The following is a 25,191-nucleotide window of genomic DNA, read 5'->3' on the forward strand; positions in this document are numbered from 1 at the left end:
CGAATCAACCAGGAGACAAACACCATATGAAGTGAAAATTGTAAATTAGGGGAAGTTCGTTGTCAGTTTGCAATCAATGTCTTTCTATAGTAAAACGTCCAAATATGAAATAAATCTATGATGTCTTTTTTTTTGGAAAACTTTAATTGAATATATTATATTTTCATGTAAATTAGTTGAATCTGATTCGTAAGAACAGTCAACTACATGCAATATTTATATAATATCGAATGAATCGTATGTCGAATGACTGTAGTATGAATGAAATTGAATATAGATGGATTTTAATAGCTACCCAAGTTATACAGTGTACAAACCTGGGTTGGGGCAGTTTACCCTTTATAAACCAGTTATCAGAAAAGTATTAATTGCTCCAGTCTAAGGTATACAAGTATGCCCTGGGCAGTTATTAAATCCATTCCTTATATTTTAAATTTCTATCAATAATTGTTAAAAAATAAAACATTTTCTCTTAAAAAATGTCTTCAAATTGTATCAAGTTTAAATTTAACGTTGAGTAGATCGATCGTTTTGTCGCAAAATATAATGTGGCGAAGACAACACAGATTGTACAATATAAAATAACTTTTCCAGCTAATCAAATTGTGCGTTACGACCAAACTTATTTAAGTGATAAAACATCGCCCTTATAAATATCGAAATGTCGAATTGACGGCCACAGCGAAAGACTTCTTTTCATATGGAATTTTAAAAAAAATATTGTGCTTCATAAGAATACAAAAAGGGATCTGCTAATAAAGGGAAAAAGAAGTACCCCTGGGAATCCCATAAGATTGTTGGAAGAGGAGCTTAAGCATCTATTAAATATCCAGCTCAGAGTACCTATTTGCAGAATATGAATGATTTTTTTTTATAAAGTAAGTTTGTAGGTGACAAACCACAAGATATGAAAACACCTGAGTTCCATTTTTATTTAGGAAACAGTTGTCTATAAAGTCAGAGAGTCTGTCGAGAAATGGTTATATAAAATTACTCTTTTTTTAAAAAAAAAAAAGTTAAAAAAAAAAAAAAGGAACAGAAATTAAATAAATAAATAAATGATACACTGAATATGTAAATATTAATTTGTAAAACAAAATTCAATGGAATCCTAATAGTCAACTTTGGTTACAGGGTACACCAAGCTAAAATTTAACCTTCAATTAAATGTGTACAAAAATCAAACCAGACATATATTTTACCGGACTGCAAGCAAAACCAGTGGGTCGCAGCTATCTTCCATTTTTTGTAGGTCAACAAAGTTTCGTTGTTCTGGTAAGCGATATTGTGGATGACTTATCATGGTCATCTCATTCAGATTGGGATCTTAAGTCTTTGACATTGATTGATCAATTGTATGTTGTTTTACGTCCCTTCAAGAATATTTCACTCAAATAGAGACGTCACCATATACCGGAGAAGGGCTTCAAATCTAGACCTTGTCTCGGCACTTAGGGCCATTGAGCAGTGAGGGATCTTTTTCTCGCCAACACTTATCATGAACGGAGCCTCGGTTTTTAAGGTCTCGTCTGACTAACCCGCAACTTTCACTTCAAATTAAGTGCCGAGCGCTTGGCGGAAAAACAGTCGCCACCTTTTTATCGACTAAGGTCTGTCGCAGCTTGAATCCAAGACCTTCCGATTAAGGAACGAGCGCTCTACTCTTTGACACTGAAGATGTCAAGTGGCAAATGAAAGTTCTCTTGAGTCTTTGATATTAAAATTTCATCTAAAATGAAACACTTTTTATTCGTGGAGTGATTTCCATTAAAATCTTTCATCTTTCGATATAGATGATTAAAGATATTTTTTTGAATGGGCTTAATTTTGAGCCTGAAATTGTTAACTATCCATATAAAGGATCGAGTATTGTCACATGTTCCTCAGTTCACACAACATCAAGTACAAAATGTTTGGAGTACATAAAAATGAAAATAAGTACATGTAGACGGCCTTGGTTTTTATGTCAAGGTCATTTCAATGCCAACATTTTTTCCTCTTTGTCTTCATTAAAGATCTGTAAAATTTAAGTATGATACACTTTAATCGACTATATCAGCTTGAAGGAAAATAAAATAATTATTGTTCAATTTTGTCATTATTTCTAAATAATTGTGAGAAAAAAATCACGAAATCGAAAACTTTATGTGGAATTATATTTATAACACGAATTTCATCTGATTATTTTCATATTTTTTGCTATTTCAATGATAAAATTTTCGTATTACATGTGTGTATATTACTAAATTCCTCTTATTTCAAACAAAGCTATAGTCTGGATGAACATCTTGTAATATTAAGGCATCGGACATTTAAGGTTAGTACACAATAGATAGGCCAAATTTTCCCACAAATTCAATTTGTTTGAAACTTTGAAACTTTGTTCTAAGATACAAAATCTCTCTTTATATGTAATCTGATTGAAATTCAACAGCACATTTTTTGCCCACATAGTTCGAAATATGCCCTATCACACCTCTGAAAGGAGATATTGAAATCAGACATTGTACTTTAAAATATGCATTTTTTTAAATTACGGATTGATCTATTGCAAATTTGTGTAGTGCTTTTCATAAATACAACCTTTCTGTTACTAAATTTCTGTAAATTTTATTGATACTGGTATATTTCAGTAAAATGTGACGAAAAATACATGTACATAGCACAGGAATTAAAAATTCACATGTAAGGATGCTACACTTTAATTTTTTCTTAAGAGAAAATGTATGATTCATATTTTACAAAAAATAGCAGATTGATTGAAATTGAACCCAGATTAAATTGTGTCAAAATGGGGAACATTGAACCGAAAGTTTCAGATATTTTGCAGATTTGAAAAAAAAAAAATATTCAATGCAAAAAGTTAAGGGAATCAGTAGATTGCATCACCATATTTGACGTTTGACCTCTAAATATGACCTTGACCTTTATTGTGTATAAAGAATGGAGACTCCTTATATATATGAGCAAATATCAGGTCTCTACTATACATGGATGAAAAGTTACTTTGCATTTAATAACAGACTGTCATATCACATGTAGATAACATAAACACATTCTAATATATAAAAAATGGCAAAAACCATGTAACAGGTTATTAATTTCATTACAAAAATCATTGAATATTGACATTATAGTGATATTATTCTTTTTTACTAATGTACTTACAAGAAATTAGTTAAAACAGATTTCATGGATGTTTTTTACTACCTTAAGAAAGTACGTTTGTTAAAGGAAAATTGCTGGTTTCCATCATGACTTCCATTGTTGTGAAATCTAATAAAGCCAACATGAACTTCTAAATGAACTAAAAAGTAGATGAAATATTTCGTAATATTTTTTCTATCTAGAATTAATTTAAAATCACATGTGATTTTTTGCGATTAAAGAAATTATACAAGAGCGAAGACAAAATTATTAGTGTTTTATTTCTCAAATGCAAAGAAATTATGATACACCATTACGCCACCAATGGAGTTAAGTTTTATAATAAAAGTTCAAAATCGCCATCGTCTGTGTCATGATACAATCATATCATTAAAAAAACATAGTCCTTCAACGTTTCCTAGTTGAACCTATGTAGTACTCAGGGAAGAATGTATTTGGGTCTCCAAATTTTGTTGAAATACTGAAAAGACTAAAGCTTTATTCCAAAACCCTATATAAAGATACACTGCAGGGACAAGTAAATGTTCTACCAAGCCCCTATCTTTGCTCCTTACAAAAATGTTAATTGCTGTGGAGAAACTTCATACTTGCTTTGCTACAGCATTTCAAGAAGAGTTGCAAATCAAATGTGGATTCGCAAAAAAAAAAAAAAAAAAAAAAAAAAAAAAAAAAAAAAAATCCTAAAAAGAACTTTAAGAAAATATTTTTCCCAAAATCAATTACATCAAAACGTACGGCTCAATACTTTCTACGATTATTCCTCATGAAAATTTAAAGGCAAGGCTTTTTAACGTCGTAGACAATTGCTTCCTCAATTAAAATGGAACTCGAATATTTTATTTCTTATTATTTGCCATCTACAAAATAACTGTTAAAAATCTTTTCTATTCTATACAGTACTCTGAAGTAAATATTCGAGAGATTCTGGAATTCCTCTTTGATAATATTTATATAGTCTTTTGAGACCAGGTTTTCCAACATTAAAAATCTCATTCTGATTTTACACAAAAGTATCCTGAAATTGATGTTAAAAAGATAGCACAGAGTCTGTCACATCTGTTTTATATTTGAATGACTTTCTGACAACAAATGTTATGGCCAACTAACAACTTAACTATATGACAAAAGGAATGATTTCAGCTTTTTCATCGTCAGCTTCACCTACTCATACAATTAAATTAAAGGCCAGACATCATTCAGCAAATGCTTCTTCGATCAAAATATAGCTCGGAAATTTTCATATCTTGCAATTGGTCATTTTCAAAATTCCTTTGTTGAAAATTACTCTGATTATGTACAAAGTACTTTGTTGATGCTGGACTTCCTCATTGGCAGTATCTATGCAGTTTCATTCAACAATCTGTTGGAATTCCCATAGGTTCTAATTGTGCCCCTTTATAGCCTTTTTGTATTCCTAGGAACTAGAGGAAGCAGAATTTGTTACCTCTTCTTTAAAAAGAGACTTGCTGTGGCTTTTAATTCTCGATAACGTTTTATCAATTATCAATTTTCATTTTCAACCATTCATTCATTCGAGATATCCCAATGAATTCTAAACAAGGCACCACAGAATTTGACAAATCTGTTTCAGATTTGGGTATTTTCCAAGAGAGAGACGTTGATGGCAAACTATCAAATAAACTTTATTATAAACATGAAGACTTCAAAAACTATCAAATAAACTTTATCATAAACATGATGACTTCAACTTTTCTTTCGTCAACTTCCAATATTTATGTAGCAAATATATCATTATCATATGCATATCGCATGGTGTTTCTGTCTTGTTAAATACACAAGAGCATAATCTATGATCGATAAATTTCAAACTACTGACAAATAAGTTGATGTAAAAGATAAAAAAATGATTTACGTAAAATATTGTATTATCGAAGCGGGCGTTTACTGATAGAAGAAATATGAAAGAGGTGACCATTGCTGTTCTTAATAAATCCTCATACAGACGGCTTTTAAAAACCGGATCTAATTAGTTAAGAAGTTGATTTTGTTCCTTGATTGATCAATAACAATTGGTTTTTATTAGCAATAAAGAAGAAAATATTTCAGTGGATGTAAATATTTCTTGTTAAGTTATGGCTTTCCGAGTTTCTTCTGTTTTAGCGTGTGGCATAAACACATGTAATTACTACATAGGTGAAAAATCGCTTGAAAAAATTGAATTCGAGAATTCATTGGAAATGCCAGTCATTGCATTAAAACGGTATGTAACAACAAATAAAAGATATCTATACCAAAACTTGGAAAATTCTGAATTGCAAATCTTCTAATGTTGTCTACGGAATAGAATGTACGGTACCCTTTGTGGGCTTATTTATGTTGGTGAAACCAAGGGTTCACTTAATAAAAGAATATTGGGGCATAGATTTCAAATTAACAACGGGGACCAGCAGCTTCTATCCAAGCATTTTAATTTCCTGATCATTCTATCTTGTCAATGAAAGTTAAAATTCTAGAAAAGATTTACCATCATACTAATAGCCGATCACTGAGTACACCTTTCCGAAGACAACGAGAAGAACACTGAATTAGAAAACTAGGCATGGTCCTTCCTTATGGTAGCAATGACAATGTCGATTGTGTTGGGAATCTTTCAAGCCCATAGTGTAGCAATGTGAATGTGATGGGAGTTTTTAACAGTACACAGAGACGTAAGCATAGTCATGGACATCGGTCTTACAATAAACCTATGATACACGACGTCTCCTTTGATTCACTACTACCTTATGTACATGTAAATAAACAGTTAGGCCTTCATCTCACTCGCACCAAACTTTACTCTGTCCTTTTGAAAGTTTTGAATAGTCTATTTGTAAAAGTCAAGGAAAGTCCATATTTGGATTCTTCGACACCAGAATATAGGCTCTGATTTGTGATTATGGATATTGCAAATCGTAGGCTTTTTAAACCGGCACGTTTTGCTTAAAAATATACCGCTCAAAAAACCCTTTTGTTCCTTAAACTTCAATATACCAACAAAAGAATTGACGCAGTTAATATCAGTAATATTCTTAATCACAAAATGGTCCAGTCTTGTATTCCACCATATTTCAAGTTGAAGTCCACGCCTTGTATTTCTTACAAATATACAGTGCCTAGATATCGAGCATCTAAAACATAATCCTCCAGTGAGTTCATGTTCTTCACCCTACAATTATAGTCCTGCTGGACACGTCATTACTGGTGACGTAAATATAGATAACGATGAGACTTTAAATCACTTATTATAAGAGGGTCAAAGTTTAGGGTACCTCGATTTTTCAACTGGCGTCATAATTTCATAAATATTATGAATTCAGTAGAAGATTACGCCAGACGATGGGCAAAATATGAAAAAGAAGACCTTGACACTTTGTCAGAATGGATTAAATGTATCAGAAGGATGTTGAATCGCGCATTAAGCGACTGAGGGGCAATATGAAAACACCTATCCTTCTGTCTTCGACAATGCAGAAGTAAAACAAGAATTAGATAGATTACACGATCAGTATGTACTGGTCCCCGCTGACGAAGCAGGTAACAACATTGTCTTTGTTTGAAAGGCTCATTATTTGAATTGTATTTTAGAGGAACTAAGATTTAATTTTGCAAGTAGTTATCCAACTTATACCCATAGCTCCTTTTCTAAGGAGGAAATATTTCACAACCAAATGTCTGTCAGTTTTAAATATTTTTAAAATTCCCAACAATCAAAATGATTTTGAATTGCCATACCTATACTGGATTACAAAACTCCATAAAAATCTTTACAAAGATACAGAGCGGGTTCCAGTAAATGTTCTACAAGCCCCTTTCTTTACTCCTCATTAAAATATTTACAGCAGTGAAGGAGAAACTTCAGGATTACTGTACAACAGTATATTCGAGAAGTGGTGTAAATCAGATGTAGATACTTAAAAACTCAAAGGAACTTTTAGAAATTTGAAATCACAAAATTTTTACAAAATCAATAACATAAAAACCTACGACTTTTCAACACTTTATACAACCATTACCCCCATTTCTGATTAACAATATCTATGCAGTTTTTTGAGATCAGGTCTTCCAACAATCTGTTGGAATTCCCATGGGTACCATTTGCGCCCCCTTATTAGCAGACCTATTTTGTATTCATATGAAGCAGAATTTATTCAAAAACTTCTACATGAGAATAAGAAAACACTTGCTATCGCATTTACATATATCGACGACGTATTATCAATTAACAATGGTTTCTTCCATTCATATTTCGACTCAATATATCCCAGTGTGCTTGAAATAAAAGATACCACAGAGACACATCTGTTTCATATTTGGATATTTTACTAGGAAAAGATTTTAATGATAACCTAACAACAAAGCTTTATGATTAACTTGATGACTTCAAATTTTCAATCGTCAACTTCCCTTACTTATGTAGCAATATACCTTATCACCTGCATATGGGGTTTTTGTCTCCCAGTTGATTCGATGCGCAAGAGCATGCTCTACGTATAAACAATTTCTAAAACGAGGCAAGCTATTGACAAACAAGTTGATGAAATAAGAATATCAACAGTCTCATTTGAAGTCATCATTTCGCAAGTTTTAGGGTCAATACAATGACCTTGTCAGCAAATACAACCTTGCATTAAGTCAAATGATGACTGACGTTTTTCATACTTATTGTAAGGCCATTATTTACATGCTGAATTGTCTACGGATTTTTCAGTTTTCCCGATCATGACAAGGAGCACATGGCGGGTGTGACCGGTCAGCATAGGATGCTCACTCCTCCATGGCATCTGATCCCACCTCTGATGGCTTTGGAGGTCCGTATTTGCTCTACTCCTGATTTGTATTGATTAAATGGACTTAGAGCTTGAATACTGCTCGTTTTCTCCATATTTCATCTATCAGGCTTTTCTTTATCTGAAGGCGCTTTGATTGCAAGTTTCCTTTGTTTGTACAATGCAACTTTATTTTCTGAAAAATCTTCATATTGATACTTTGATTTAGTATAGATTTTTTTTAATTTTCAGAAGAGGTAAGTAATAGATGTATCCCCAGAATATAATATAAATGAATTATATTAAAGACAGATCTTTCCTTATAAAATAAAAACATTGATTTACCCGAAAAACATGAAAACTTTAATTTATGACCCCTTAGGTAAAAAATCATTTTACTGATGGGTTATCATTAAGGAAATAATTTTACACATCTTGGGAATTATAAAAATTCTATTCTAATATCAATTTCTTTTCTACTACCCAAATTATTGTATAATATATCTTCTTAAAAAAACACTGTAGTTAACATAGATTTTTTGCAAAGAGGTGAGATTAAAGAATCTTTCAAATCTATGAAGATTCCGTTTTTCCGAGATAATTTTTGGTTTTCTAAAGTACTAAAAGTACTGCACGACGGAGGTACAAACATTTCAATGTTTTACCAATTCATCATTTGGTGTCAAGTGAAATCCATTAGCCGTGCTTTATAAAATATTGTGTCAAACATTTAATTGTGGTCAAGGTATGAAATTAATTTCGTAATGTCTCTCGTTCATAAAATAGTATAGCTACAGGCCATGCAACTCTTATTTTCGGATACAGCATCATATTTATAATACCATATAATGGAAATAATTGAAATGAAATCCCCCCGATATATAAATTCAAAATTTTACATGTTCTCAGCACCTAAAATACATGTTAAATGAACGACGTCTCTATTTTGGCCAGATCTAGAAATTTCTAAATAGTTTATACTAACCATCCATTGTTACTGTAATTGGAAAAACTGGAAAATTATAATGCATGAATAGACAGAACAAATCAATGCATAGATGTAAAATTGGTATAAAAATATTTTAAGCTAGGGATATCTCATATCCAGAGAAAGTAGATAACGCCTTCAAATATTATTGGCAATCTCTTACCAGAGGGCATACTGCGCATGCGTAACTCACTCCGTTATCGTCTACATGAGAATCTTGTAAAAAGGGTAACTACTTTCAAGAGGTTTACTCTAAATTTCATTTCCGCATTAAACATAATATATCAACTTTATACTTTCCTTCATATTTAAACTATGCACTAAAACATCGAAGTATCTTGGATGGAACTATTTTGCTTAAATTTCTACTGTAAGTCAGTATTGCAGGGACTTCTTTGAAGATGATAATGCTCCGTTGCGTAAATGAAGGTTGCATAGCTCGCACTCTGGTGAGAGATTGACATTATTTGACAAAACTAAATATGTTGCATTTATATACATGAATTTATTTAGATATAATAAACCCGTTTGTATATTAAAGTCGATTCCTGTCTGAACGCACGAAGGAAATGTTCTTTTCAACTAAACTCTTTTCATTAGAACTGTGACCATAACATTAGTGTTGGAGATTGCTACATGTATGCCACCCGGGGAAAATAAAATTTCTAAACATGATTATAAGTACAATTTTATGTACCACATGATCTATGAAAATAGAAGAAAATGCTTGTATTGAATTGATATACATCATAGAGCTCGAATTATGTGAATATTATATTATTTCATAATAAAAAGGCTTTTATGGTTATAAGGAAAACTAAATTTTCAATAAAATACAAAACTAAAAATCCATCTCTCTGATTACAAATCAACGTAATCACGAAAATAACAATCCAGACTTTATCATTTTGATCAGATGTATACATAAATAAATTCCTGTACAATGAATTTGCTAGAAATTGAATTATAACTAATCCTCCGACATTCACAAAGATACTCAAGCGTTACCGATTGTTATTGTGAATGTTTAGCGAAAAAGCGCACAATTTTTTTTAAAACAAAAATTTATAAACTCACAGAAAACAAAGAGATACATAAGTTCAATTCTGTTTATTAGTATTATTGTTATTATTATTATTAGGTAATCGGTTTACAGTTGAATTCATGTGAGGCATCCGGCAAATGTAACCATTTGCTCACCCATGAAGCGACCGACTACTTTGTTATTAAAAACTTACGATTTTTTCAACTTTATACACAACCATTCCCACGATAAATTAAAGTCCAGGCTTTTTGATATCATTGACAGCTGCTTTTTCAATAAAAATGGAACTCGTAAATTTACTTACCTTGTCATTGGTCATTTGCAAAATTATTTTGTAAAAAAAAAAAATTCTTATTGTACACACAAATACTCTGAAGTTGACATTAAAAAGAGGCTTGAGTTTCTGATTGACAATATCTCTGTGGTTTTTGGAGACCAGATCTTCCAACAATCTATTGGAATTCCCATGGGTACCAATTGCGCCCCGTTATTAGCAGACCTTCTTTGTATTCATATGAAGCAGAATTTGTCCAAAATCTTATACGTGAAAAGAAGAAAACACTTGCTGTGGCCTTCAACTCGACATTTAGATATATCGACGATTTATTGTCAATTAACAATGGTTATTTCCATTCTAATGTCGATACGATATATCCCGGTGAGCTTGAGATAAAAGATACCACAAAGTCTGACACATCTGCTTTATATTTGGATATTTTACTTGAAAAAGACGTTAAAGGTAATCTAGCAACCAAGCTTTATGATAAAGGTGATTACTTTAATTTTTCAATCGTCAACTTCCCTTACTTATGCATCAATATACCTTCATCACCTGCATACGGGGTTTATATCTCTCAGTTGATTCGATACGCAAGAGCATGCTCTACGTATGTACAATTTCTAAAACGAGGTAAATTACTGACAAACAAGTTGACGAAACAAGAATATCAGCAGTCTCGTTTAAAGTCATCATTTCGTAAGTTCTATGGTCGATACAATGACCTTGTCAGCAAATACAATTTATCATCGAGTCAAATGCTGACTGACGTTTTTCATTGTTAGGCCATTATTTACACACTGAATTGTCGACGGATTTTTTCGTTATTTCCCGATCATGACAATGAACACAAGGCGGGTGTGAGCGGTCGGCTGGGAATGCTCACTCCTCCATGGCACCTAACCCCACCTCTGATGTTTTGGAGGTCCGTGATTGCTCTGCTCCTATTTTGTATTGTTTTATGGACTTTTGAGTTTGAATACTGTTCTTCATCTCCATATATTTCATGCAGTAACAGCTTCATGTAAGTCCATAATAACATGTTACCAAGGAGCTTTTTCGACGCATTTACTTTGAGATGCAAAAATTTATACAGTTACATAGTGAATAAGCTTAAGTTTTCTCTTTGTACGCAAGAATTTCATTCCCTTCGGAAACGGAAGTACAAGCTTTCCATTCAGAGTAAAGTTTATTTGTACATTGGTGTTTCGAGTAAGTATATCTATTATATTAGTTTTTTCGTTTATTATGGCACAAGTTCAACATCTGAAAATTACACTTCCCGATCACTTCATTTAAAAGGAATACTACAGTACGTGTTTACTCATATGTGCAGTTGATTGTACATGTATCTATAACGATATCGATGTTCTCCCACTTGAGCAAATATGCACAAGAAACGGTATCTTAATATTCAAACGGTATAGTAGTAATTCCAAATATCTTATCCTTCAATATTAAAAAAAATATATTTCCTTTCTAACTAAAAAAATCCTTTTATGTCCTGATAAGCTGTCGGTACAAACCACGCCATTGATTCTTGTTATATCCGAAACACAAGACTTCCTTTAGCAACAGAAAAATATAAACAATTTTCCTGCTAGATCTCTTGGAGTAATATTTTTTGAAGATTGTAATTTTGAATTTTGATGGTTTTAGCCCCACCCTCAGACCCAAGGGGGGAGGGCTAGGACCATGAAAATCACCACAAGTTTTACATTCCCTTTTGATATTCATTTACCAAAATTGGTTGAAATCGATCAATCCATTTCAGGGGAGCTGAAAATGTTTAAATGTTTACGACGACGGGGAAAACAGATAGTAACATGTCACTAAGGTGATCTAAAATGTATACATTTTAGTGCCCTTTAGTTCTTGCCGTCGTCCTGAATATTCCATATGATTCAGAATCTCTTAACGTTTATAGGTTAATATCCTTTTCTGTGGCAAGAGCCCCAAGAAAAATCATCTGACCACATTTTTCGTCTAGTTCCAATATATTACATGTAAGTAATCAAATCTGATGTCAGGCATTCCGTACATTTTCACGAATGTACATTATGGCAAACTTGCATGAGTAGGTCGACTCCAGCATAGTTTTGTATAATTATATTTCTTCTAAAAAAAAAATTCATAACAGTAGATTAGTCAAGCAGCTTTGGAAAAAAATGCCCTAGCATGTGAAAATTTTATAATATTCAATTAATATATCGCATATTTCAATATTTTATGAATATTGATAACTACCTTGGACTCCATTGGAAATAAGCTTACTATGGCTTTAATCCAATGGGTCATCCTAGAGTAAAATGGCTTTACTCCGAATATATACATGTATATGTTCATTTAAATAAATAACAAATTTTCATAATTATTTCTTTTGATAATCTAGTGATATTGTTTTAAGATCAATTGTAATTTTACTTGTATTTTACAATTACTGTGTATGCTAGATTTCATGGGTCAATTGTGCTGTTTCTTTGTTCCAATTCTTGAATAAACAAATAAACAAACAAAGCATAATCTTCAAAATAGACTGTTCTTAATTAAGAAACTAGAGCGGTGAAAATTTAATAGAATATTTGAGAAAAAAATGTCAAACATGTCAAATGCAAGTCTAAATCATCCAATGGTTGGTACATTATGAGCATCATAATACAACAGCTATGGATGGTATACATTTAGAGTAGTCGTTTAGCTTAGGCAAACTTTACTAAAACATTAGACTATATAGTCTGGTTCACACACAGTAGATTTGTTTTTTCGGGAATATACATTTTCCTTAAGTAAGAGTCATTTGCAATATCTCTTTGATTGTACAGTATGTATCATGGATATAAAACATCAGTAATAAGACTGATATTGAATGTTCCTGATTTAATACGTATACCAAAATGATACATCTGGACCTACAAAGAATCAATGAGTGTTCTTTTTCTACGCCTCTACGCAACTGCAATATATATAGCTGCAATAATGTAGCCCGATTTTTTTTTAAATTGGTGTTTTTGGGAGGACAACTACCACCCCACCCCAGCCCCTCCCACTCAAAAAAAAAAATTGAGAAGGTTGCATTATTGCAGCTACAATATGTGTTGCTTATATCCTGAAATTATTACAGTGCTTCAATTATGGAGGGAGGAGGGGGGATTCCGAATTCGCAAGAGTCGATATTTATCGTACAAGGCTAAATGCTCGTATATATAAACAAACTTGGCATTCCACTTGGTTTCAAAATATCCGAGCATGTGAAAATTATATAATATTCAATTAATATATCGCATTTTTCAATATTTTATGAAATGATATCTGACTTGATAGTGTTATCGATGATTCTGAATGTGCTAACGTTGCATTTTTCATCATATTAGATACTTCTGCTTTTACCAACTTTTCAAATTTTCAACGCTAGGTTATGGCACGCCAAATTTTTGAACGTATCTTCAAATACTCAAATAATTGAACCTATCTCCAAATGAATTGAAGATAGGTACAATTGAGTTAAAGATAGGTACAATTGAATTAAAGATAGGTCTAAATGAATTAAAGATAGGTGAAAATATTCATACCTATCTCTAAACAATTAAACCTAAGTTCAAATAAATTACACCTATCTTCAATGGAATTACACCTATCTTTAATTCAATTAAAGATAGGTTCAATTGAATTATGTCTATCTTAAATTCATTTGAAGATAGGCACAACTGATTTAAAGATAGGTACAATTGATTTGAAGATAGGCACAATTAAAACATATCTACAAAGGATTTGAAGATAGGTACCATTTGTTTTTGTGTTATGGAAAATAATGAGAGCCCCCTCCTACAGTTACTTGAACATGGAGGGAACCGAATAAAGCATTTTTGGGGGGGAGTAGTTGTTATTATCAGTGTCTTTATATTTAAAGATTGGTTTAATTCGATCAATTGCATCTATGTTTAAATCAATTACACCTATCTTTAATTCATAGCATTTGTACCTATCTTTAAATCGTTCGTACCTTCCTTCAAAAGAATGAAAGATAGGTATAATTGAATTAAACCTATCTTTAATTCATTTAGAGATAGGTACAACTGATTTGAAGATAGGTACAATTGATTTGAAGATAGGTACAATTAATTGGAGATAGGTTCAAATATTTGAATATATGTTAATTTAACGTTCCATACTAGGCGGCAATCACGGATTCCACGAACTGAAAAGCAATAGCCAAGGACACGATATCACGTGACTATATGATATCGCCCATCGGAACGGTGATAAGTCCTCCGATACCACATTTTAAAAAATTATATCCTTGCATGTCGAAAATGATTAAATCGCTTGTTCTCACTTGGGATAATACCTATACCGATTTTTGATATCACCTACATTTGTGTTAACATATATATATATATATATATATATATATATATATATATATATATATATATATATATATATGATTCCAAAAGAATGTCCCTATTTGAACTGGAGATGCCCCTTTTTGAATAATCATTTTTTGAGTATCTTGAATATGTGTCATTATTAATTCGATTTGATGTTGCGCCTCATAGAAAACTGCATTATTAATGAAGTACATGTACATGTAAGACTACCGGAGGCTCTGGTTTTAATTGTTAAACAAAATGTGTCTGCATTATTCTGACGAAGACCTGCTCTTCATTGGAGAGCGGATATCATTTTTTGCTGTTTACTTTTAAAATTCAAGAACATATAATTTGGCTTCACAATTAATTAGGAAAAGTTTTCCTTTATAATATTGAAAAAGATTGAAGAGTGACACGTCAAAATGCTGCGAGTTCTGGGAAAAAGTATGCACAGATGAACAGATGAGCGAATACAAAAGGAACATAAACATAACATTTATACAAAATGTAAGGAACTGTTCTCTGGCAAATCAATAAATCAGTTGATCTCTTTGTTAACAATTATGTACAAGTGTACCTCGAGTTTATCAAGCCAACATATTTATTAAACTTCCTTACGAGACAATAGTTTAATGTCTCTCTTTGCACAGGAATCTGAAGCTTTTGTCGTTAAAAAAAATCATCTTCTACTTTAAAAAAAAAACAACAAACAAACAAAAAACAAAACAAAACAAAACAAAACAAAATGGCGACGAGGTTTTCGGGGAATCCATTTAAAATTATGTCCGGGTTTAGTCTGGGAAGTTTCGGGACTTATTTAGCAAACGGCGTGTTTGAACTATTTATTCAAGTTAGAAAAAATCCAATCGGCTTGACGACTATGGCTCGTGTCTGGCCTTTTTCCCACTTCGACAAATCATCCCTGACTCCATGCCACTCAATCGGAAGTGAACTCTGCAGTGAATATTTAAAGTCTAAACAAGTATTTTTATGGAGTGTTGCATAAGCAATGCTAGTCCCCTGTCGACCAGTGAAATCTGGTTCCCCTAAAAAATTGAAGAGGTCGTAATTCTATCGAAAATCATTGAACCGGAACAAAAAGCAAACTTGATCTATAGACGCACATACCCAAAAAATAAGCTCAATATCTGTAAGCATTTAGGAAAAGTATGCTGAAATCTGTTTACCCTTAAAAATTAAAAAGGCTGTAATTAATTCCATCACAAATCATCGAAGCGGAACAAAATGCACACTTGATTTATAATTCATCAAGATACACTTTGATATAAAAAATCAACTCAATATCTGCAAGCGATTAAAAAAAAGTCCGAAAAACTAAGTGGGGTAGACAGACAGAGGGACAGCTAGACGGACAGACAAGAGGGAAACCTATATTTCTCCCCGGTTTCTCCGATATTAGACTAATAAACTAAACGATTCTACTACGAAATTCGAATCAATAATATCAAAATATAATTACAAGAACAGTCAAACTTATATGAACTCTTTTTCTGCTTAAATTCCGGTATGCACCAGGTGCATATAATCCATATTTCAAAAGGCGCCAAATTTAAATAATCGAAAAGACGAGTCAACAAAGAAATGATCCATGATGTCCTAACAGCTCGAATTAGCAACCTGGGAATGAATTTTTCTTTTTGTCAAAAAAATTGATATACATGTACATGTTGCTCAAATTGATCACAAATGTAGTTTTTACACTGACCGAGTATAATCACTGCGGAGTTTACCTCCGGTTAAGTGACATGGAGTCAGGGATGAGCTGTCGAGGTGGAAAAAAAATCCAGACACGGCCCCTGGTCGTCAAGTAGATTTTACTTGAATAGCTCAAACACTCCGTTTGCTGAATTAGTCCCAGTACTTTCCAGGCTAATTCCAGATATATTTATTAGGTGTGTCCTCCAAAAAACTCGTTGCCATCGTTTTTTAGTAGAGTGTGGAATATTTTTTCCCGGTGTTTTTTTTTTTTTTTTTTTTTTTTGATAACGATAAAAAAAAACTTCCCTGTGGTTTTTGCGTGTGTCTGGTTGTGCCAACAATTTTTGTTTAACTCTCTTGCTCCCATGTAACCTACCTAACGGCATAATTTGTCAAACTCCACACATGGTATTAAGAAACTGTTGTTGGGGTTGACCCTTGGTTTTTGACTTTGACATATGTAAAAGAAAAAAATCTTTGTGGATCATTTCCCTCCATCACAGACAGGAAAAACAAAATGATTTTCCAACAACAGAGTCGACCCTCGCAATGGTGCTTGCAACGTCATGTTTATTCCTATTATGGATAGAGTGTTCAGATCGTCATCTAATAATGGTGATGACATCATGTGACCTGGACCATTGATCACTTATGATGACTTAGTTATGAAACATACTTATCTTTGTTGAGGATGATCTAATGTATTCAATTCATCTTTATTAAAACATTGGTAAAGCAGGATGAGAGGATTCAGTTATTAACACGAACTACCATCGGGGTTTACTTTGGCTTAACATTTCAGTTTATTGTCGTTAAACTATGGATATTTATGGAAATTTTTTTTTTAGATAAGTTAAATATTTCTCAGTCCATCCATATCGTCTTTATTGATTTCTTGTTGCAGAATCAGAAATAGACCTATATACATGTAGAAAAAAGTTGACACTGACAATCGTCAGTTAATTATTTGGTTAATTAAAAGTTTTCCTGAAATACATGTACATACAGTTTATACATTGTTTCTTTGGGGGGGATTCATCAAAAATATTTTTTTTTTACATTTACAAATAAATATCCATTCTATTTTGAAAAAAAATCTGAGAAATATACTGAAAATACAAAAATATCTAAACTATCAGCACTATTCCAGAATATCAATAACTGAACGTCAACTTGTCTTCGCGCGATTGTTTAGCATTTAGCATTTATTAATAAGTAAGATTATGCACACATAGAAAATAATAATAATAATCATGAAACCAATTAAGAAAGTGGTAAGAAGTAGATTAAAAAGGAGTAACCGATGTTCACGGGTGTCTCGCTCCGAAACGCAAAGACGCTGCGAACTTCCTCGGGGTGGATGCAATTGCAAAGAATATTCGAAAATTAAAATTTTGATTTTTAAATATATACATGTATATCTTTTATTACAAAGCTATTCATATCATTAGGCTGAAAATATATGTCTACTGCTACACATACATTTGATTACCCAAAAATATATACTTACGTTTCAGATCAATGTATCAGTTTATTTGTTCCTCGGAGTCCAGAATAAGATCAGCAATCGGATGCCAGGCCCAGAAAGTTTTATTTTATGTCAAACACGTGTTTGACAAATCTGCCACTGTTTTAACACTTGGCAGGCAGATAACGAGAACGCATCCATGTGGTTTCTTCAGCTCTCAAAATCGATTTAAAGGGGCGTGAGAAGTCTTATTGGATAATACATATTCTGAACTTCAAGCGGCGTAAGCATTCCTCTGAAAAACAGACGAAAATCAGAGATAGTTAATCGATATAAATTTTATTGTTGCAATCCCTGGGTTTAGTTTATCAAATTGGTACATGTAATCGCCGTAATTTTGTTATTCCGTAGATCGTGGCAACAAATGTTGCGCGCATTATGAGGCGAGGAAATCTCTAGAGGAACATTTTTACAAGCATCTGGCGTGAACGCTCTTATTTTCTCTTCAAGAGACATCATTGTAAATGTTAATAAGCGGATCATCCTCGTTCTATGCATTCATTTTTGAATGCATTGCGATGTTCATTGAAATTTGCCTAAGCTGTATACAAACTTTTGCACTTCATAGATACATTTTGTCAATACAATAAAAAAGATTTATTGTCTATCTAGAATATTATTGACTTAGGATCTGCAACTTAACATTAAGTATGTTCTTAAGGGAAACCATTTTTCATTAGACAGATGACATATATACTAAATATCACATTTTATGACTTGAAATGGCTTTGCGGAGAGAGAGAGGAGTTGGTTACGCACCAAATAAATGATTTTCTTTCTATGCTAAATATCTTTCACAACTCAAAATGATAAAAGAATTCAAAGGGTTTCTACATTATCTGTAAAGGTTATATCACTTATTCATACAATCGCGGAACGGTGCCTTTGACATACAAACAAATAGCCTCCAAGAAGGATCGATCAGCAGGGTGTTGGAAGTGCTTGCGATTGTATAAAAATAAAATTTGATTTTCAATCTGAAGTACATGGGCAAATATGACAAGAATAACACCCATGGTGGGAAGAATAGACTTCAACCATTACGAAAACTTTAATGCAATGTTTTATAACTAATGTGGTATACATTATCAAAAAAGACTTTTTCTCTAGAAACTAAACAATCTGTCTGCAAAAATTATTCGATGAAAAAAAGAAAAGGAATTGAAAATGGATGGGGATGGAACCCATGCACGTATGCAATCTCCGTGCACATATGGGACTTTTTACTATTAAATTCCGAGCCCGATCTTCAAAGCTCATGCTCCGTAGGTTGCACAACAGTATTAAATTTTGCTAAAGCATATATATTCTTACCAAAAATGCGCAACTTTGAGTAGGTGGTCTTAATTTAAAACAAACTTTTGAGAGGTTTCCTTTTCAGATCTTGTAAAATAATTCTTTATAAAGATTTTAGTACCAAAAATACATAGCCGTCCAGTCGAAGTCGAGCAGGTGCTTGAAAATCAAGTTCAGGACCTAATCACTCCCCACTCACATACAGTATATAGAAAAATCAGCACGCCTTCAATTATAATGAATCTGGTCAATACGGGAAGTTTACATATAGTTTTCATCTCATAAAAAAAAATTCAGCTCCCGTCTCGTGCCAAAATGCCCGAATCGGGAGGGGAGATTCAGGAATTATTTTGCGTCATGTTTTGACGTTAACCTCAAATGAAATACTGTTATGACAACCGTAGCATATATGTATTATCCTCAGGCTCGGGTCTCAGAGACTAGAGATGGTACCATTATCATATTTTGACAGTCGATGTCTATGATCTTTACGATGGTCGCCTGAAGAAGAAGCGTTGTAAGTAAGAGATGTCGATGTTTCCAAGCAACTATTCTCCATAGCAAACCCGGGCTTTGATCTCGAAAATTAGAAATGGTACTTTCACTATGTTTACAGTTTATGGGTCCCTAATGAAGTAGGGGACTTCGAATTTTCAAAGCCCAACTTTTAAAACCTGATACATGTACATATATCCTCTCTCTCTATGGCATGTTTACCAGAGTTTCGGATCCCACCATCGCCATATTTTCACACTGGTTTTAAATACTTTACATCAATTTTTAAGTCTTATATTCGATTTATGCAGATATTTTTTTAAACAAAAATCGTTAAGTCTAGCTGTACTGTACTTCTGCGGTGGGTAGTTATACTGTGATGTATGAATCATAATCAGTAGTTACTGTGTTATATGGCAAAAAAGTGCAATTATCTCTACCTAGCTTAAGCTGACAGAGATATGTATACAAAATCACTTCCTTTTGGTGGTCCATTTTTTGATAAGTATCTCTAAAAATTTCCATATGTTATATTTATCATTCATATTCGATAAAACTAGGCCATTACGAAACAAAAAACGAACGCATGTAAAGTAACGTGGTTATCATATAATAATGCGATGAAAATACTGATTGTGGCCAAAAATTAAAATAATGCGATGAAAATACTGACTATAGAGCAAAATCATTAATACACAACAGATACAACAAAGCGCTAACAGGCAGACGCCTATCTGATTCACCTTAGCAGGTATTACACTGGCCAATCTTTCATAGCTTGGTTTGTTCTCGTACTTGGTACCATTTTCGGTCAATAAAAATATTTTTTACAAAAAATTTAAAATATATTCATAATGTCACACTAGGAACAAAAGAAAATTTATTTCGATATTTAATTTAGGCTGTGTTTCTCTAAACCTTATTTTCTGGGCTTTTAAACGCATGTTTATTTCCAGGATTACACTGAGCTACACTTTAATTTCCTAGAATTCACTATTAATGTTTAAAACAAACTCCTTTAAAAAAAATATATACCCTCACTCCCTTCACCCCTTTTTGCCAAATTGGGTTACATGTCAAAATGACTGCAATTTTCAAACCACACTCTGGAAAATGTTTTGATCAAGGTCCAGCAAAAGCAGCATTTCAGAGCTTTAGCTCTTTTTTGTTTTTCTTTTGTTTGTCTGTTTGTGTGTTTTAAAGTTCCAGAATAGACACACGATCCTCTAAACTTCAGTATGATAGTGATAACTTCTGGCTGAAAAATCGAGAGTTTGTATACAATTTAATCGTCACTATTAACAGAAAATTTAGGGTAAATCCATTGAACAATCACCGATAAATTCTTTGTACAATATATCCGGAAAAAAAAATTTCACCAGAAGCATCGATTAGTGTTAGAGAAAAAAAAATACTGCAGGTCTTCCGTAAATTCGTCGGTAGATGACGGACATCGGAAATTTGCAAAACGAAAATTCTTGAGAATTTTTACTTTGCTTCATCAACGTTTGACAAATGTTAAATTAAAAAACAAACAAACAAAAAACATGTCTATTAAATGATAAATTAACTCTTCAACACATTTTTTTTTTTTTTTTTTTTTTTAAGATTTGATTAAAACTTAGATCTCAATTTCCAAAAACGTATTAGATTTTAAGAATTTTAAATTTGAATCAAATGTTTACATTTAGAATAACCAAAAACATTCTGATACTAGTATGTTATACATCCAAAATATCCTAGTTCACTAACTCGTTCTGGTTCTTAATCAATGTAAGTATCCATTCCAAGTATATTCATAGAAAGACCATTGGAAACTGCGCTCAGTTGACTCTTATTGGCGGTACTGGTGTTTCTAAAAAGATTTTTCCAATATTCATTCCTAAAACTTGGGTCCCCTTTTGCGAAACGACCTTTGCCCTAGAGAAATGACTTGACCGAATGTGAATCTAAAGTACATGTGATGGTTGTATTATCTAGAGACATTGAGACAATCTTAAGAAGATTTTCAAAAATGAATTTCTCTATATATACATATAAATCCAAATAAAACCTTTGAATTCCTATCGTGGCTTACAGATATACCATATACGAGAAGAGATCAAAGATATACATGTATCATTGTGCATTAGTCCTTCTTCAAAGATTTTATTTAAAAAAATATATGTATATATTCCACAAAAGACATTCTAAAAGTCTTCAGATTTAGAACTGTTCAGTTTCAGAGTTGGACAAACCATATGATTTAAGCCTGTCGAATTTAGTTTCCTAACTTGGTTTGATGGGCACTAGAGTGTTACATTAATTAAGGAACAACTCATGCAATTTTCATGTTGCTTGATGGGTTACAAAAAAATTTCAGCGTATTTTCAATATTGTGAAAAGAGCAAAATTTAATGTTTATCGACATTTCTCTATAGTTTAATAACATTGCTTTCAACGTTCTTAAAATAGTCGATAAAATTGGGATGCATGAAATAAAATTTATATAACTTTCATTTTACAAAAAAATGGCGAAACACATGTGCTTTGGGGCTGGACCTATTGCCCGATAAATACCATCCTATATTTGAAAAGACATATTAAATCAATTTAGAATCTTATCCAAAAATATAAAGAAACTAAACTTTTCATTAAAATTTATTTTTATATTGACTGAAAATAAGAATAAACAAGTTTGGCGGACTTCTTATTCTGATAATTGACACGTCGACCTTAGATCCTTTAAAAGAAAAAATAAATTTACCCCACAACTAATAAAGGGCACCAGAGCTAAAGCCACAAAGTACCAAAATTGGCATTGTCACCAGAACATATGAAACTTTCTCAGATAATACTCCAAACAAACAAAAATGAACAAAGGTAATAAAATTGTGGTAAGTACCTTAAGATGGGTTTAATATTTGTGAGCCTTCAAGCATATTTTCACACAGGCTTCAGAAATGTTTCTTTTATACACTTACATTTAAAATGAACATTAGTATAAGCACATATTTTACCTTTAAATTTCTTACTGCAAAAATACATGTGTTTCGAACAACAAATACAGTCCGCATAACATGGTCGGTATATTAATCAAAATAAAAACCCAGAAGCTTTTCCAGATTTTGATTTTAGAAAATGTTTTTATAGATTCCTTTCAACATCTGTTCTTATACAAAAAAAATTGATTGCTTTCCTATCATCTTGTATATAATTTTTGGATCTTAAATGTGAAATGCAAATATCCGATTGATTATCAAAACTAGCAATAGCGATTGTTGGAGGCATTTTTAAAAAATTAAATGTAAAGTCAAATTTCATTTTGGCCACAAGCAAGAACAACAATGATAATCCGCATGGATATTTTATACATATGGTAAGTATGAAAGTTGTTCTTATAATTACCTGTGACCACATCTAACTTTCGGAAAAACTGTCGAAAAATCGGCATTTTTAACATTTTCAAGAAACCGTCACATGTTGAAAAGAAGTGTGTTGTTCACTAATATATAAACTACATGTATAGCACAACTTCAATTTTGTGCAAAACATAGGGCCATATATTGGTTTGTGGCACTAGTTCTTTAAGTTGATAGCCTAGCTGAGTGTTTGAGACTCGGCAGAAATATAATTATGCTTTTTACTGATAAATAACAAATAAGTAAACTGGTGAGGGCTATGACAAAGGTATATGATATCATTTTGAAATAATGCAAAAGAACCCAAGCCCTTTGGTAACTTATTTAGTATTTGGTGCACTACCAGGCGCTGTCAGAAAGTTTAAGATGTTCAATAATGCCAGAGTTATTTCTGCCGAATATTTGTCTGCTTTTAGAACTAGTGCTCTAAATCTTGTCCACTGAAATCGAGAAATGGAATCTAATAGAGAATTTTTATAACCTAGAATAAGTGACGAAGGCTGATAAGTGATAAAGGCGCACTAATTATTGAAAAGGCATCTTCACCACAGGAACCCGAACTGTAAATGGTTTTATGTGTCATTAGTAAGAAAATTTAATGAAGAAAATGGGGTTTACCCATTGTAGCTTTTAAGAAATCTCAGCCATACCTTAACATCTTTGATTTCATTTGAAACCTTGATTATTTCTCCTTTTGGTTGTATATTAGAACCTAACACTGCTTCCTGGCATAGTCTGTCCCACATGAACGTTTCCATCTCATTTTTTTGAAGACAGCAAATAAATTTTGCATAGGAAGTCTTGAAAGAATACATGTATATCATTAGACATTTTTAAGTTTTATCATTTCCGAATCAATTTTTAACTGATTTGATAAAAACAGCTTAAAACAAACCATGTGACACAATTTTTCGTAGCGCACAGATATTTGCAATGTTGATTAAGGTCATGGCCATCACACACACAACAGAATAGTACTTATTTTTAGAGATCATCCGTGATTTCAAATGTATGCTGCACTGTTACGTCACTACATGGCCGTAGGAACCGGGGGGGGGGGCGTGCCCCCCCAATAATTTTGCCGATATATAGAATACTATAGAAAACATAGCTACTACATGCTTGTGCCCCCTCATTAATAACGTCTGATGACCTTTTTTTTTTTGCTTCTCAAGGAATTTTGGAGTCGATAGTGCCCCCTCAACTGAAAATGTATGATTGTGCCCCCTCAAAGTGAAATTGCTTCCTACGGGCCTGCACTAAGGGCAAGCAACGAAAGTTACCTTTCTGATATGGCGGCCGTTTTATGTAATGTACATGTAAAATCCTTGCAGACTTTTAATTTCCTACATTTTGACATAAAAAGAAAGAATTGATGGTGTTGGTACCATAGGACTGATTTTAGCTTAATTAGTCAAAAATGTCAATCAATAAAACAATCAGAGACTCATTCCATCGGGGTAATAACCTTTTATATATATATATATATAAAAGGCTTTTTGTTTTTTGTTGTTGTTTTTTTTCACAGGAAGCAATCATAACTTGTACTAGATCCCGCGCAAGCGCGGGGAATCGAATTTCTACCACTACCGACAGAAAATATGTAGTTTCTACTGACAGCCTATAGGGTTACAGCAAGAAGAAATACTTTGTTCAAAATCCCGCATGAAATAGATGTACGTCTCCACCCCCACCCTCTTTTCGTAAAAACTCGTAAAATAACAATTTCATTAATTGACGTTTATTGTGAAACCTGTTATACTATGTTATGGATATTGTTCTTCAGATGCTCTTATTCCTTTTCCGTCAAGGATAAAAGCAACGAATATGCACATTTTACTGATTTGGGGTGGGGTGGGGGTAGAAATTCACAGGTACTTGGGTCTTGGTTTATAAATATGTATGTTCCTTATTGATATGTAAAAAAATGTACTTTACTTTTTTTTTACATACATGTATCAATAAGGTACATACATATTTATAAACCAAGACCCAAGTACTTGTGTAAAAATTTAGCTTTTAACGCCCTATGAATAGGCCGAGTATTTGATACAAAAGACTGTATTCAGGAAAAAAAAAAAACTGAAATGTATTGATTAAAGCACAAAATTTTACAGCTTTGGTTGTATTTGAACAAT

At 32.5% G+C, this 25,191-nt stretch overlaps 1 protein-coding gene across 1 annotated transcript in view; it reads right to left on the reverse strand.

Annotated features, from left to right (window-relative positions):
- Window positions 1-18,154, reverse strand: part of LOC133200275 (limbic system-associated membrane protein-like) — a 38,979-nt gene extending 20,825 nt beyond the window's left edge. The window contains exon 1 of the mRNA XM_061336091.1: window positions 17,844-18,154. The gene's annotated coding sequence lies outside the window, so the exon portion shown is untranslated. The remainder of the gene's footprint in view (window positions 1-17,843) is intronic.
- Window positions 18,155-25,191: the final 7,037 nt, after the last annotated feature.

The sequence above is a fragment of the Saccostrea echinata genome, unplaced genomic scaffold (genome assembly GCF_033153115.1).
Source record: "Saccostrea echinata isolate AGI-Se365-2 ecotype Australia unplaced genomic scaffold, CSIRO_AGI_Sech_v1 ptg000002l, whole genome shotgun sequence".
Classification (NCBI taxonomy): Eukaryota; Metazoa; Mollusca; class Bivalvia; order Ostreida; family Ostreidae; genus Saccostrea; species Saccostrea echinata.